This window comes from Haliotis rubra, unplaced genomic scaffold (assembly GCF_003918875.1).
Source record: "Haliotis rubra isolate DU_JTF1 unplaced genomic scaffold, ASM391887v1 Scf37, whole genome shotgun sequence".
Lineage (NCBI taxonomy): Eukaryota > Metazoa > Mollusca > Gastropoda > Lepetellida > Haliotidae > Haliotis > Haliotis rubra.
This window is the reverse complement of record NW_025767046.1, coordinates 2028992-2045499: the sequence shown is the minus strand read 5'-3', so window position 1 is coordinate 2045499 and position 16508 is coordinate 2028992. Positions and strand designations below refer to the sequence as shown.

At 43.4% G+C, this 16508-nt stretch overlaps 1 long non-coding RNA gene across 1 annotated transcript in view; it reads left to right on the top strand.

Annotated features, from left to right (window-relative positions):
• The window catches only part of LOC124285917, a 48646-nt gene extending 33058 nt beyond the window's left edge, over nucleotides 1-15588 (top strand). Inside the window, exon 3 of the long non-coding RNA XR_006900910.1 lies at nucleotides 15196-15588. This is a non-coding gene — a long non-coding RNA (uncharacterized LOC124285917). The remainder of the gene's footprint in view (nucleotides 1-15195) is intronic.
• Nucleotides 15589-16508: the final 920 nt, after the last annotated feature.

The following is a 16508-nucleotide window of genomic DNA, read 5'->3' as shown; positions in this document are numbered from 1 at the left end:
TGCTAAAAGCGGTGTAAAACAATACTCACTCACTCACTTAGATTAGATGGGGTGCGGGGTTCTTTTACCACTGTCTTGCTGTCTTATGTTGTTCCCGTCGCAACTTAATGCCATACGGTACAGTACGGTTATAACGAACCCTTAATTTTAGCTCATTATAACCGTAGTTCCTTATATGCATTTCGACTGAACGATATATATATATATTTATACTGAGGGAAAAATAACATAAGGGATCACATGATTACTTTTTTATCCAGATTTCGTCACAAGCTTTGTATCGCTCACCTGGTATCGTAGCCTGGGAAAAAATAAAGGAACACTTGTGCTTTCATGTGATCCCTTATTTTTTTCGCCTCCGTGGTGTAGTGGTTAGAGCGTCCGCCCGGACAGCGGAAGGTCGCGGGTTCGATCCCCGACCGCGTCATACCAAAAGACGTTAAAATATGCTACTTGTTGGTCCCTGCCTGGCGCTCGGCATTAATGGGTACAACAAGGACTGGTCGGCTCGGAGTCAGTATAATGTGTCTGATTGGGGTATTCATGCTTCACTGCGGCATGGTATCTCAGTGGGCTAGCACTATAAAACCAGCTTCAGTCTGGGCTACTACAAGCAGCCGCACATACACATACACACGCTTGCACGTCGTCATATGAGCGAAATATTCTCAAGCACGACGTTAAACCCAATTTCACCTCACCTCCATAGTCTTATCATTACACAATGCAGTAACGAACATGCCTTTCACTCATTACTGATAATGTTACCGGTTTGATAAGAGTTACCTTGGCAAAGCTAAGTCAGCTGTCGAAGTTAAAATAAGTTTCAAATATTTAATTCCAATTAATCATTTTAATGACATTTGTTGTAGACTAAAGGCCAATTATCGGACCCTGAGAACGCATGTTGATAAGCCCCAACAGATGTCTCAACTCAATCAGAAAATACATGTGGATACATAGACAGACAGGATTCAAACAGACAATCTGACTACGCTGGCGTTGTTTATTTTACTATTGAGAAAAAGATGCAAGGAACACGAGCAACCGGAATGTCAGAATTATAAATAGGATGTGTATATTTACACCTCGCCTCACAAAGCTCCATGACAACCTTCACATGACCCGAGCACTGTTCTCACCGTCACTACGACGTTACACAACGTCATGGTGGTCCACGTTGCATATACAACCGCTTCCTTGTATACTCAACACGAATAGTAAACAGTGTCAAACTACCACATCATAACGCTGGGTTCGTTCACTGGCACACCCTGTGGGAGAAAACTTCAGACCTTACACTAAAGTTTGAAGGAGTTTTGTTGGTTTCTTTGTTTGGAGGGTTGTAACATTAAACTATCAGAATCAGTTCAGCTGATAAGTGAGGTAAATCTACCATCATCATTCTATATTCAGCATTAGAAACTTGTGTTTCAAAACGATAAACTGACTGACTGACTGACTGAGTTTGGTTTTACGCCGCTTTTAGTAATATTCCAGCTACATCACGGCGGGGAACACCAGAAATTGGCTTCACACATTGTGCCCATGTGGGGATTCGAACCCGGGTCTTCGGCGTGACGAACCAACGCTTTAACCACTAGGCTACCCCACCGCCCCGATAAACTGACAGTATAGTAAGAACATTCATAGACAATAAGGTTCGGGAGGGGGTGAGGCGGATAATTCGTGTCTTTGATGTGCTTAATTGTTAATTGTTTAACGTTTTTGGCAAAGAGTTGGGTAACGATTCTGGAATATTCTGGTAGCGTGTAGCAATATTCAAAGGCATGACATATATCCACGCACTCAGCGGAGGTCTGTAAATAATCAAGTCTGGAAAAGACAATCCAGTGATCAACAGTATGAGCATCACTCTACGCAGTTGGGATACGATGACATGTACCAACCAAGTCAGCAACCCTGACCACCTGATCCCGTTATAGTCGCCTTTTACGGCAAGCATGGGCTACTGAAGATCAATTCTAGCCCGGATCTTCACGGGTAGGTTTGCATGTAAAAGGTAACTTGTAAAGTTGTATATAATACGGCAATGTGTAGGGATGTATAAAAGAGGGTAACATTTAGGGTTTGTATATGATAAAGTGACTCGAAGGACGTGTATATAACATTATAACACTAAGGTCCTTAGTAGGATATACACTTCTCTAACACTGGAATTTGAAAATTCAGACAAGCTGTTGTTTTTATCCACACGGCATCGTCTTATAAATGGGAAATAGCACTCATTCCTAGCTGATGGGACCTGAAAGTCTAAAAAACAGAACCTTGTGTTGTTCTGCGTGTCAAAATGCACTTAATCTCACCCTCATATAAAAACCATAGCATGCACGTTTTAGCATTGTTTATAAGGCGCCTTGTCTAATTACTGGTGATGAACAGCGTTAATTGATCTGAGAGGAACTGGCGTCTTGGTGCTACCATGTACATCATGATGACCTGGTAATATATTCCCAGGACAGCCTGGGGTTACGACAAGTATTTTTGGAATTCGGGTCCTATCGGACGCACCTTGATGAATCCCTTAAAAGAAGTTGGTTGTTTCCAGTCACAAAATTATACTCAAAAGATCAAGAAAATAGGTACACCTCACCTTATATCTTCTTTGTGCCTTATATCTCCTTATATGTATGCGCATGGACTTTGTCCCATATTTTCCCCTAGACTAACGCTTAGTTTATGAATATAAATAATTTCGATTGTAACAAATAAACCCATTGTAATTGAAAAGGGGCCCTAGGGAGACCAGAGATTCAGAGACCTGAACCTGGAGAAATCTAGACTTGCTTCATTTAGGGTTTTAGCATTGCAGGGAGGGCTAGGCAGTATGGAAAATAATATGGTTCAGGGACTGTGAGTCAGATTAATTTTCCCTTGGCATTTCCTTTTATTAAGGCTTGAGGGCAGGGTCTACATTTCTTTGATAAAAACACTGTTTGAGGTTTTCGACATAGCCTTGAAGTATAAAATCCCGGAAAGGATCATTTTGGTGGTTGTGATATATAGTAGTGATGCAGTCAAATACACATGCCCTATATCGTTTCACTCATTGTTTCCAAGATATATCACGACACGAGCCTCAAGTGCATTATGGTCAATTATGTTTGACCCCGGTTTGGACTTGGAGTGGATCATTACGGGGGTCAGTTATAAGAATAACGATCGTTTACATCAAACTTATGGCTACCAACGTGAAGGCCGATTCCGGATATGTGGGCACAGCCAAATGTAATTATCACCTTTCCGAGATGGGAAATGTTAGACAGACCTCTGTGGGTTCGTGTGTGTAACCTGTCCGTGTCTGTATGTTTCACTTAGTCTCTGAAAATATACAATTTTGATAGAGACAACGGATTACAGAAGTGGCGGGAGAGAGGGGAAATTATTAGATTCAGTTAATGTGGGGCAGACTATCTGTCAATCACTTGATAGCCTGGCCCAGACTCAGTTATTTACAGACCGACATCATATCAACAAACAACAAACAAACAAGCAGTTGGTCCAGACTGAACGTATCCATTTCCGAGATTAAACCAGGTGTCCAGACTGAACGTATCCATTTCCGAGATTCAACCAGGTGTCCAGACTGAACGTATCCATGTCCGAGATTCAACCACGTGTCCAGACTGAACGTATCCATGTCCGAGATTCAACCAGGTGTCCAGACTGAACGTATCCATTTCCGAGATTCAACCAGGTGTCCAGACTGAACGTATCCATGTCCGAGATTCAACCAGGTGTCCAGACTGAACGTATCCATTTCCGAGATTCAACCAGGTGTCCAGACTGAACGTATCCATTTCCGAGATTCAACCAGGTGTCCAGACTGAATGTACCTATTTCCGAGATTAAACCAGGTGCCCAGACTGAGACTGAATGTACCTATTTCCGAGATTCAACCAGGTGCCCAGACTGAATGTACCTATTTCCGAGATTCAACCAGGTGTCCAGACTGAACTAACCTATTTCCGAGATTCAACCAGGTGCCCAGACTGAATCTACCTATTTCCGAGATTCAACCAGGTGTCCAGACTGAACGTATCCACTTCCGAGATTCAAACCAGGTGTCCAGACTGAATGTACCTATTTCCGAGATTAAACCAGGTGCCCAGACTGAATGTACCTATTTCGTAGATTAAACCAGGTGCCCAGACTGAACGTATTAGATTAAACCAGGTGCCCAGACTGAACGTATCCATTTCCGAGATTCAACCAGGTGTCCAGACTGAACGTATCCATTTCCGAGATTCAACCAGGTGTCCAGACTGAACGTATCCATTTCCGAGATTCAACCAGGTGTCCAGACTGAACGTATCCATTTCCGAGATTCAACCAGGTCCCCAGACTGAATCTACCTATTTCCGAGATTAAACCAGGTGCCCAGACTGAATCTACCTATTTCCGAGATTCAACCAGGTGCCCAGACTGAATGTACCTATTTCCGAGATTCAACCAGGTGTCCAGACTGAACTAACCTATTTCCGAGATTCAACCAGGTGCCCAGACTGAATCTACCTATTTCCGAGATTCAACCAGGTGCCCAGACTGAATCTACCTATTTCCGAGATTCAACCAGGTGCCCAGACTGAATCTACCTATTTCCGAGATTCAACCAGGTGTCCAGACTGAACGTATCCACTTCCGACATTCAACCAGGTGTCCAGACTGAATGTACCTATTTCCGAGATTAAACCAGGTGCCCAGACTGAATGTACCTATTTCCGAGATTAAACCAGGTGCCCAGACTGAACGTATCCGTTTCCGAGATTCAACCAGGTGTAAAAATTGAACGTACCCTTTGCTAAAAGCGGCATTAAACTAAACTCACTCAATCCATTACTTGAATGCAACAAACTGAAGCATTATCAAGTCCCAGGCGCATCTATGCAGTATAAATGGCAACAAAACAATTACTTATCAACAACTGAACACATAGTAGCGTCGTCAGCTCAAACACTTATTACATGGGACCAAGTCCCGGCGTTGCTACCGGTTGGGCAGAATGCATTGTAATTCCGTACAATGTTTCTGAGTGTTTCATTTGATAATTTGTTTACTTTGAAAGCAATTTGAAGAAAACATGCCAGCAGTTGACAAGGGACACATGCTTTCACAAAACACAATAAGCGAACAGACAATAAACACATTGTTCCGGCGAACACAACTCCTTACACGCGCGGAGAATTTTAACGCTCGAGAACAAAGCCTCGAAAACTGCGGAAATGCATTGAAGAAAACATGCCATTTAACATGTACACGTGCACGACTCGTGTTTATGCCTTTCGAAGGCATATTTCTTCTCATAACAAGGGCCTGAGTGTGTTTATACGCGTGTTTCTACAACAGAAGAGGCGGAATTGTCACTAGAAGGCCGCGAAACCATTCACAGGCACCAGGGTGCCGTGGATCGTGATTGACGCACGTCGTATGTGAATGATTGCTACACAGGAACACAAAAATAAAAGATTAAGATGTTCATGCGTAACTTGCACGTAAGTGTTCCTTTTTTAAGAAGTAGTAAATTCTTCCCGTGAAGATCCGTGAATGATGTTAAAATGTCCTCCACAGGTCCAACATGAAACATTTGAAGGCTTTACTGACGCCTTGAATGTAACCTTGTCAAACAACCAGCGTCGTATGACGCTTTTTTAATCTTCGTAGAGCATGTGGGATTGTAACTTCAAAGTTGTGAAATGTAGACGCCAAAGGCTGGAACTGGTTGAACCGATCGACATTCATTATTTTCAAGCCCCTGAACAGCCGTGTTTTGTGGGGGAAATATTTACGTTTGACATTCATATAATTTTGACAGATTGTAATATACAACAAACACCACATGAACGGTTGATGGTAGAAGTCCGCATGTTTCTCCAGTGGCTGCAAGTACCGCGTTATATCATATGAGAGGCGGTGGGGTAGCCTAATGGTTAAAGCGTCCGCTCGTCACGCTTTACACCCGGGCTTGATTCCCCACATGGGTACAATGTGTGAAGCCCAATTTTGGTGTCCCCTGCCGTGATGTTGCTTGAATATTGCTGCATGAGACACTCACTCACTCAATCTATCATATGATGTAATCTTTAAGATCCAACCGTTGCCTCGCAATGAATCCGGGAGTGGAAACCAGTGACCCTCTTCACTAAGGGATCATACCGCTACTACTATCGTAACTATTCACACTTTGCTAAGGATAAAAAATCATGGATTCAACAGAAAACTATTATGTGGGGTCAAATTTGGTTTAAATATCTAAGCTTATTGTTAGCATGGATCTTAGGTTTCAGTATGTCATTGCATCTTGTGGATCCCATACCTGCTATTGACAGGTGTTGTTTATTTGTCAATGACTCGTTCCATGATTTGCAAAATTGTTGATTGGTGCCATGAAAACCATTTTTATGGTTACTCACGTATCAAGTGCATAAGATTAGATTAAAGTGGCTGTTTGCCTAAAGAGGTAATACCATGTTATTATTTATCCAGTTTTAAATGGATACAATTTTAAATTATAAATCTACGTTTGATTAAAGTTGAGAATTTTTGTGAGCAGCATATTTGGCTCCCAAACAATTGTACAGTTGCAGCTCGAACTCATCTCCAATGTAGACTTGTTCAGTCGTAGTGGTATGACTGTCTTAACCCGAATTTGGTTCCAATGTATAGTCGTGTTTAGCCTAAGCGCTACGACGACTATCGTGACCTGGATTTAGCTCCAATACAGACTCTATGTAATTTATCTATATTACCTAACAGCGTTCCTAGTTGGTTTGCTGTTTAACGCTGCACGTAGCAACGTACCAGGTATATGGCGGTGGTCTGTAAAGAATTGGGTGGACAAGACAATCCAGTGATCAGCATCATGAGCATTGATCATCGCATATGGGATACGATGACGTTAGTCAACCAAGTCAGCTAGCCTGACCTCCCGATCTCTTCTTAGGACAAGCATTGGTTGGTGTAGATCAATTCTAACCCTGATCTTCAAGGTCCACCAACATCTACGACAATATCGAGTCTACAAGTCTAAAAGTCTCTTCAGAGTAACGCTTAGTCTCTGAATACAAATAAGTTTGATAGTAACAAATAAACCCATTTAAATTGAGAAGGAGCCCAGTCAGATATGAAATTCAGAACCTGAAGGAATCTAGACTTGCTTTATTTAGTGCAGGGAGGGCTAGGCAGTAGGGAAAAAATAATATGGTTCAGGGCCTGTGAGACAGATCAGGTTGTAGCGCTACAACCTTTCTGTCAGTCGGACTCCGCAAGTGCACCCGGGACATCCCACCACCCATCACGTCTCCCGAATATATTGAACTATAATTGCATTCGTATTCTCATCTAAGCAACTAAATACCAATTTCTGGTGTAACTGAAGCCATTAACATCTCCACACATGACCCCTCAGCACAATGAATTTATGAGGATATCAATGTTGGAATCCAGCTCAGACACAGTTTAGTGGTTTAACGACCTTTCAATAGGCCTGTTACTGAGTGCCGGGCAGGGTGGCGTGAACACACCGATGTCAAAGTACCTGAGAACTTATTTGTAAATTAGGTCTAATGCAGCGTAGATTGTCTCCTTCGTTTGAAGTCAGGTGACAACCGTGTGTATGGGCACTTCGTCTCTCCACTAATGACACCGGCCACGACGACACGCCCTCCCGTATACAACCATTTACACGCAAATTGACTACATCGTTTAATGCATTGTAAGTTACCTCCTCTTGTAGACATTCAGTGTCTGCTTGCATTATTTCTACTCAACGCTGAATGTATTACATGTCCTAGATTAACGCTTCGTCCCTCAATATATACAATTTTATATAATTTTAAAATTAGTTTGATAGCAACAAATAACCCATTTAAGTTGAAAAGGAGCCCCAGTCAACCTGGGAAAAATCTAGACTTGCTTCATTTAGGGATGTAGCATTGCAGGGAGGGCTAGGCGGTAGGGAAAATAATGTGATTCAGGTACGGTGATAGTCTGTCATACAGACCCTGAAACAAATATATCTAAGAAAGCCCATGCAAGTCTAGAATATGTGGCACGTCTAGAGTTCCACTGTTTCATGGATGAAAGTCTTTTTTTTATCATGAACTGTTTTTTTCTGTAAAATATGTTCATTTCAGAGACTAGTTGTTGGTCTATACTGTGAGACAGACAATGCATGTCCATGTTGATAAATTGACTGAATCATGCATGCACGGGCCCTTATATTACATTCTTGTCTGTTTATTTGTAGAGTTGAACACTATCGCTCTGCGGATACTTTTTGTACTAAACACATCACGGGTGGGTCCCTCGAACATTCAAAACGAGTACTCATCATATTCACCAAGGCCACTGTCTGCATACGGAGAGGTCAGTGCAGTTCAAATACTTTCTCACGTAGTTCAATTTGTATTGGTTTGCCCCGGATCAACAATCACATCTACACTGTCCATCTCCAAACGATTATGATTACCAGCGTCGAAAGGTAACCCGTCGCAATAGCCCGGAGACCACCCAGGTAGATTTCATTTGGAACTTGGGTTTCAGATGCAAGTGATGTTCAGTCAGGCGTGGTAGGTCAAGGAACAAGATACCTTATTTCTTTCTTGTTTACTATTTCGCTTCTTATCCAATGGGGGCGGTGGGGGTAGCCTAATGGTTAAAGCGTTGGCTCGTCACGCCGAACACCCGGGTTCGAATCCCCACATGGGCACAATGTGTGAAGCCCATTTCTGGTGTCCCCCGTCGTGATGTTTCTGGAATATTGCTAAAAGCGGCGTAAAACCAAACTCAGTCAGTCAGTCAGTAAGTCTTATCTAATGTCTTATTCCTTTGGTGAACGTAATTGGGTTTAAGAATTGTAAAATACTTTATGGATGATAACGTCTTTTATATAGACTCTGTATTATATCATGATGCGACGTTGCGGTATAGGTTCTTACACCGTTGTCAAGCAAGAGTTTCCAGAAATTTGTTTTCATTTGGGTTCTTATCTTCACCAACATGTGTGCAACTATTCCTTTTAAATCCCGATACATGCCGTATGGTGGCTTTCTTCAGGGCGATAAAGCGATAAAGCGTTGGCCCGAATGAACCACCAATGACGTGAGAGGCACCATAAACATACACTCAAGAAAAGCATTCTATGACAGATGAGGTAAAATGAGGTAAAATGGGTTTAATGGTGTTTCAGACAAGTAATATTCCAGCCAAATTACGATGACCTGTAAACAAGAACAAACGGGATGATAGCGTCCAACGTCGTTAGGGCACCTCATAGACATCACCGAAACCAGATCCTGACCAACCGATCCCCATTTATTCGCTCTTTCAAGCATGGTTAGGGGCACTGTTTGGGTGTGATAATGGTCATATAGATTAATATGATTTCTCTCTGATCCGACACGACATTTAAATAGGAGTGAGAAAGTGAGTTTAGTTTTACGCCGCGTTTAGCGATATTACAGCAATATCACGGGGGACACCAGAAATGGGTTTCACACATTGTACCCATGTGGGGAATCGAACCCGGGTCTTTGACATGTCGAGCGAACGCTTTAACCACTAGCCTACCTCATCGCCCCCATTTAGAAAAAAGGACTGACTGACTGACTGAGTTTAGTTTTACGCCGCTTTTAGCAATATTCCAGCAACATCACGGCGGGGGACACCAGAAATGGGCTTCATACAATGTACCCATGTGGGGATTAGAAAAAAAAGGAAGTGACGGGATAAGCTCACTAGTTTGAATAACATGTCAGCAATATTCTAGCTGTATTGGAATGTTTAACTGAAAACCCGGTGATTGATACCATGAGCAATAACCCACACCGACGGGTTGAGATGTCACGTAACAGCCGAGCCTGACCCTTGGAAAAGGGGTGCATCGGACTTTAGCTAACACGCGTCACCACGAGGCGGACAACGTATAGAGATTGGCTCTGGTGAGAGTACTTCATGGCTGGCGTATATTGAATCTCATTATCAGATCTGTATATGTCTACTATTAACTTAGAGTAACCCATTCTTGTCGTAAGAGGCGACTAACGGGCTAGCGTAGTCAAGCTCACAGGGGCTTGTAACGCTAAAAACTGCTATCAAGGTATATACTGTCACTGACGGGGTCTTAGTACTATATAAAAGGAAAGGGATGTAACGAGGTCGCTGACTCTTTAAGTGCGGGGCAGGTTAGGGCCAAGGTCGTCAATAGCGAACGGGCACGACACGATGCTATTTGCGATGAATAAATGTACGTAAACTCATTATGGCAGTGAGATGTAAGTGTCTCCGAAAGAATGGCAACTAGCGCGCTGACAGGCGCCATCAGTTCAACATGTTTTGGTGAATGTCGTTTGTGTATACTGTGAAATAAACAAGAAAATGGGTGAGTTACCGCTACAAATTCTGAGCAGGGATTTTGGTTTGGAATCTAGAAATCACGATTTTTCGAGGTTCCGAAGACCCTAGCTCCCAAAGTACTGCTTCGGCTTTTGTGCTGTATGTCTCATTTTGTGTAAATCTATTGGCTTGAAATGTGAGCATACTTTAAATGGGATAAATACATGTACAGTGAGTATTGTTGAATTCGCCCTGAAACGAATTTCGTACGTTGACTTCGTTTCATCCCCTTCCTTGTATATAGTACTAAGACCCCGCTAGTGACAGTATATACCTTGATAGCAGTTTTTAGCGTTACAAGCCCCTGTGGTCAGGCTTGCTGACTTGGTTGACACATGTCATCGGTTCCCAATTGTGTAGATCGATGCTCATGCTGTTGATCACTGTTTTGTCTGGTCCAGACTCGATTGTGTACAGACACAAACATTGTGTTAAACAACCAAACAACAAACCAACCACACCACCCGGGACTACCCTACTCCAGGCAACTGAAGGGACCAGATGAAAGTGGCACAGTAGACTCCGTTGGACCTGGATGACGGTGGAAGCCAGCCCTGATCACGGCTTATTTCGGCAGCCGTCAGCTCAGCCGCAGTCTAAACAGCTTGGTTGACAATACTAGCCGGTGTAGGAATCGCGCCTCGACACCATCTCTGAATAGAAATTATGCAAACACTACCTACCAGGGTGTTTGGAAGGGAGAAGTGAGATTAGAAGCCGAGGTATGTGGCGGTAGGGGTTATTGTTGCGGAGGTGTGTCTCACTGCTTCTGGACGGGAGGCACTTTACTGTGCATCTTGGGAGGCGACCGCGTGTGAAGTACAGCATGGTGTGGAAGCCGGGTGGGCGATGTTTAGTGTTCACTATAACACACCTTACAGGTGGCAGATACTTGATATTCCTGACTACATGCTGGAATGTGGGCTCCGATTATCGTTAAGCGTGGCTTCCACGCAATTTAAACCCCCGAGGCTATCAACTTTATGTAACAAAGATTTTGTTCCGAGTCGTATAGCTTGTACTCAGTGACCTACGGTGGCTGTTGTTTTACGCCGCTGTCGGGACTGCGTGTACTGTAACAGTGCCGTCGTACAAAGCAACCGACTAGCGCTACGACTGTCGTAAGTCTGGGTTAGGGCCACGACTGTCGTAAGTCTGTGGTAGGGCCACGACTGTCGTAAGTGTGGGTTAGGGCCACGACTGTCGTAAGTCTGTGGTAGCGCTACGACTGTCGTAAGTCTGTGGTAGGGCTACGACTGTCGTAAGTCTGGGGTAGTGCGACGACTGTCGTAAGTCTGTGGTAGGGCTATGACTGTCGTAAGTCTGTGGTAGGGCCACGACTGTCGTAAGTCTGTGGTAGGGCTACGACTGTCGTAAGTCTGTGGTAGGGCCACGACTGTCGTAAGTCTGTGGTAGGGCCACGACTGTCGTAAGTCTGTGGTAGCGCTACGACTGTCGTAAGTCTGTGGTAGGGCCACGACTGTCGTAAGTCTGTGGTAGGGCCACGACTGTCGTAAGTCTGTGGTAGGGCCACGACTGTCGTAAGTCTGTGGTAGGGCCACGACTGTCGTAAGTCTGTGGTAGGGCCACGACTGTCGTAAGTCTGTGGTAGTGCCACGACTGTCGTAAGTCTGTGGTAGTGCCACGACTGTCGTAAGTCTGTGGTAGGTGGTACTGTCGTAAGTCTATTAGCCACGACTGTCGTAAGTCTGTGGTAGGTCTGTGCCACGACTGTCGTAAGTCTGTGGTAGGGCCACGACTGTCGTAAGTCTGTGGTAGGGCCACGATGTCGATTGTTGTAAGTCTGTGGTAGGGCCACGACTGTCGTAAGTCTGTGTGGTAGGGCCACGACTGTTGTAAGTCTGTGGTAGCGCTACGACTGTTGTCTGTGTAGCTACGACTGGTAGGGCCACGACTGTCGTAAGTCTGTGTTAGGGCCACGACTGTCGTAAGTCTGTGGTAGGGCCACGACTGTCGTAAGTCTGTGGTAGGGCCACGACTGTCGTTAATCTGTGGTAGGGCCACGACTGTCGTAAGTCTGTGGTAGTACGACGACTGTCGTAAGTCTGGGGTAGTGCGACGACTGTCTACGTAAGTCTGGGTTAGCGCTACGACTGTCGTAAGTCTGGGTTAGCGCTACGACAGTCGTAAGTCTGCGGTAGCGCTACGACTGTCGTAAGTCTGGGGTAGTGCTACGACTGTCGTAAGTCTGCGGTAGCGCTACGACTGTTTAGACTAACGCTTAGTCTCTGAATCTAAATTAGGGCCTGCAGCTTTTCAGGATTAAGGGCAAACACTGCCGACAAGTGCTACAACTGTCGTACGTCTGTGGCAATGCTACAACTGTCGTACGTCTGTGGTAATGCTACGATTGTCGTACGTCTTTGGTAGTGCTACGACTGTCGTAAGTATGTGGTAATGCTACGACTGTCGTAAGTCTACGGTAGCGCTACGACTGTTCTAGGTCTGTGTTGAGGTATGGGAGTTACGACCGCCTTAGCTCTAAGATACCTTTGTACAATGGCATCCAGGTGAGTATCTGAATAATTGAGGGTCAAACAAGCCAGTGGTTGATGTTAAGAGCATCATCATTGGGACGACCTCATGATCCAATTAAGTGACCTTTCAAGTGGGAGTGGTTTAATGTTCAATTTGTGCAGTAATGGGTTGGTGAATGTTGATGAATGCCGTAGTCAGCAATAGTCACAGGAGTCTTGGCTAGACAAACCAGTCATGAACAGGATTAACAGTCAGTGTGCGAAATAGCCACTGGCCCGCTAGCCCGAGGCTGGTAAAAAATCAAGTCGGACCAGTAAATCTCCACAGTAACTGGCCCGACTGGCTATTGAATGTTTATTTGGTAGATATATAACTTTCTTTGACTTGTTATAACACATTTTTAAATCATGCACGATAATGGCCTGATAAAAATGTTCATTATATTATCAGCAAAATTATGAATGCCGTGTCTACATTCAAATTTCAGGCTAGTGAATTATTTTGTGAGCTAGTATCTCTCAGGCATAGCTGGCCCGACCGGCTAGCAAAATGTGGAAACTATATCGCACATTGTTAACAATCAACACCTCCTGAACATGGTTGCATTCAGTCAGCCATAGTCCCTGAACCACATTATTTTCCCTACTGTTTAGCCCTCCCTGTAATGCTAAAGCCCTAAATGAAGCAAGTCTAGATTTCCTCAGGTTCTGAATCTCCATTCTCACTGGGTATATTTGTTACTGTCAACATTATATATATTCAGAGACTAAGCGTTAGTCTAAGTCAGACATACCACCGAATCCATTTCAGTCTCCTCTTACGACGAACATAGTTGTCTGTGGTCCATCTGTGATCCTTGTGAGGTGAGGTGAATTTGGGTTTAACGTAGTTCATATGAATAAACTCGTATTCCAGCCAAGGCCTACATCGAGCACACCTTGGTATAGTGCAAAGTCGTCTAGTTATATGCTGGACTAGGTTTAACGTCGTGCTTGAGAATATTTCGCTCATATGACGACGTGCGTGCGTGCGTGTGTATGTGTATGTACGGCTGCTTGTACTAGCCCAGACTTAAGCTGGTTTTATAGTGCTAGCCCACTGAGATACCATGCTGCAGAGAAGCATGAATACCCCACTCAGACACATTATACTGACTCCGAGCCGACCAGTCCTTGTTGTACCCATTAATGCCGAGCGCCAGGCAGGGACCATTAAGTACCATATTTTAACGTCTTTTGGTATGACGCGGTCGGGGATCGAACCCGCGACCTTCCGCTCTCCGGGCGGACGCTCTAACCACTACACCACGGAGGCGGTCGTGATCCTTGTGGCAAGTGTATGGAGTGTCTGCCCGGTGAACGACAGGTCGGTGGGTCAGTGGTTTAAAACACATTAAAATCAAATGTGTTACTTGATGTTGCCCTGCCTGGCGCTCGACATTATCGGGAGGCCTGGAGTCAGTATACTGCCTGAGTGAGTTTTCAGTTTCAAACTGTAGCACGGTATCTCAACTGTTCTAGCACAATGATCTCTATGGTGATCGATATATACGGTATCTCAGTGTTCTTGCACAATGATCTCTATGGTGATCTATACGGTATCTCAGTGTTCTAGCACAATGATCTCTATGGTGATCTACTTTCAGCTGATTCAATTACTCCAACCAGGTTAAAACTAATGTTTAGTAAAGTTTAGTGAAAGGAATGAGTGAATGAGTTAGTCTAGTTTTACGCCGCTTTTAGCAATATACTAGCAATATCAAGCGGGGGACACCAGAAATAGGCTTCACACATTGTACCCATGTTGGGAATCGAACCCGGTCTTATGCGTAACGAACGAACGCTTTAACCACTAGGCTACCCAATCTCCCCTTTAATGAACGGAAGCAATATAATTCTGCAATGTTTCATTTAAACGAGCTGCTTTTGGCCTTTTCTTCAACTTAAAAGGCTTGAAGGTTTTTTATTCGATTCTTGCGGAGCTAACATCCACGACAAAATCGCTCAAGAGCAGTCTGATAACCACACATGTGTAAGGGTAAAACATAGATCACATCCCTGATTCCTAGAAATATAATATTAATATATATATATATTAAAATGATAAAATTTCAAAATATATATCTAGAAACAAAAACTCCAATAAAATTAAAAAGAAGCCCAGAACATTTCTCAGTTACACAGCAGTGGTAATCTAGACTTGCCCAATGCATCTAGATTCTCTGGTGTCTGGAAGAAAGACTAGACTCCAACAAGCGATGTTTGAAATGTTCCATATTTCCAGTTGAACGCCGTATCAGCTGGATACTCCGGGATTGACGGCCCCTGCTCTCGGATCAGATTCATCTGTCTGCTGTAGAACCACTTGAGTCGCTGCTGTGCTTCCCCCTCCACAGACACCCTGGCCGGCTGCCCTCCAGACAACGTCAACATGGCTGCCATGGGAAAGTTGTTCTGGTAAAAACATGATCCGCCATGACACCTGTTCCGAGGTCGTTGCCTGTTGCGTGATTAATGAAGTATATGTCAGCCACCATCCTTCACGTCTTGGGGTAATCAGGGTCTGGGATATGTTGCCTCTATATTGGGCTAATCGGAAGTCGTGTCTGTTTAGAAAGTCCAAAAATGTCTCTATGTGCCTAATCAAATATGGATAAAATTTGTCTTTCGACAGATATATCGTTTCATGTTATTCATGTCACAAGTATGAATTTTTGTTAAATCCGATTCTTTGACTGGCATTTAGAAGTGGGAAGAACACTGAACTAAATGTGATCGTCCATTGTTGGCGAAACAGTTGGGGCCGATCTTTCAATATTCCTGGGGTTAGGTGGGATGGGGGTATTTTATCGAAAAAATACTTCTCTCAGCAAATGCATGAAAAGAAAGTTAATTTAAGACTATTAAAAAACAGAAACAGGTTGAAACAAAAAATACACTGTCGCAAGAATGCTTGTTATTTACAATATTTTAGGCTCGTTGCTTTCAAACAAATTCCGGCTTTTGCAGAAATATACACACTCCCTTCCACCCCTCCGGATCATGAAAACAATATCACAATAAAGGTTTTTGAAACCTCACACCCATTTTTATTGCATCTACATACGTAGAACCGAATTTACAATCAACATAATTCTATATACAAATATCAGTCTCTGTGATCACAATATAGGCTGGGTTCATAAACTTAATAAAATAAAGCAAACTTTTGAAATAGCGAACACGAATAAATGTAATCTATCTACCATGAATATACTCCAGTCAAAATGTGAAGACATGTTCAAGCATTCACTAAGTGATTCCCCTACTTCAAATAACAAATTAAGAACATACAGATTGGTCAAGTCATCTATAAAACTCGAAAATTACCTATTTCATTGTAAAAACAAAGCTCATCGATCACATTTTTCAAAACTACGTTTAAGTAATCATAAACTCAAAATTGAAACTGGAAGATATACAAAACCTGCAACCCCGTTAGAACAACGTCTCTGTGAAATGTGCAGTGTCTTAGACGATGAGCAACACCATATAATATCATGTACCAAGTATAACGAAGAAAGGGAATCACTTATACACACAATGCTATATTATGAC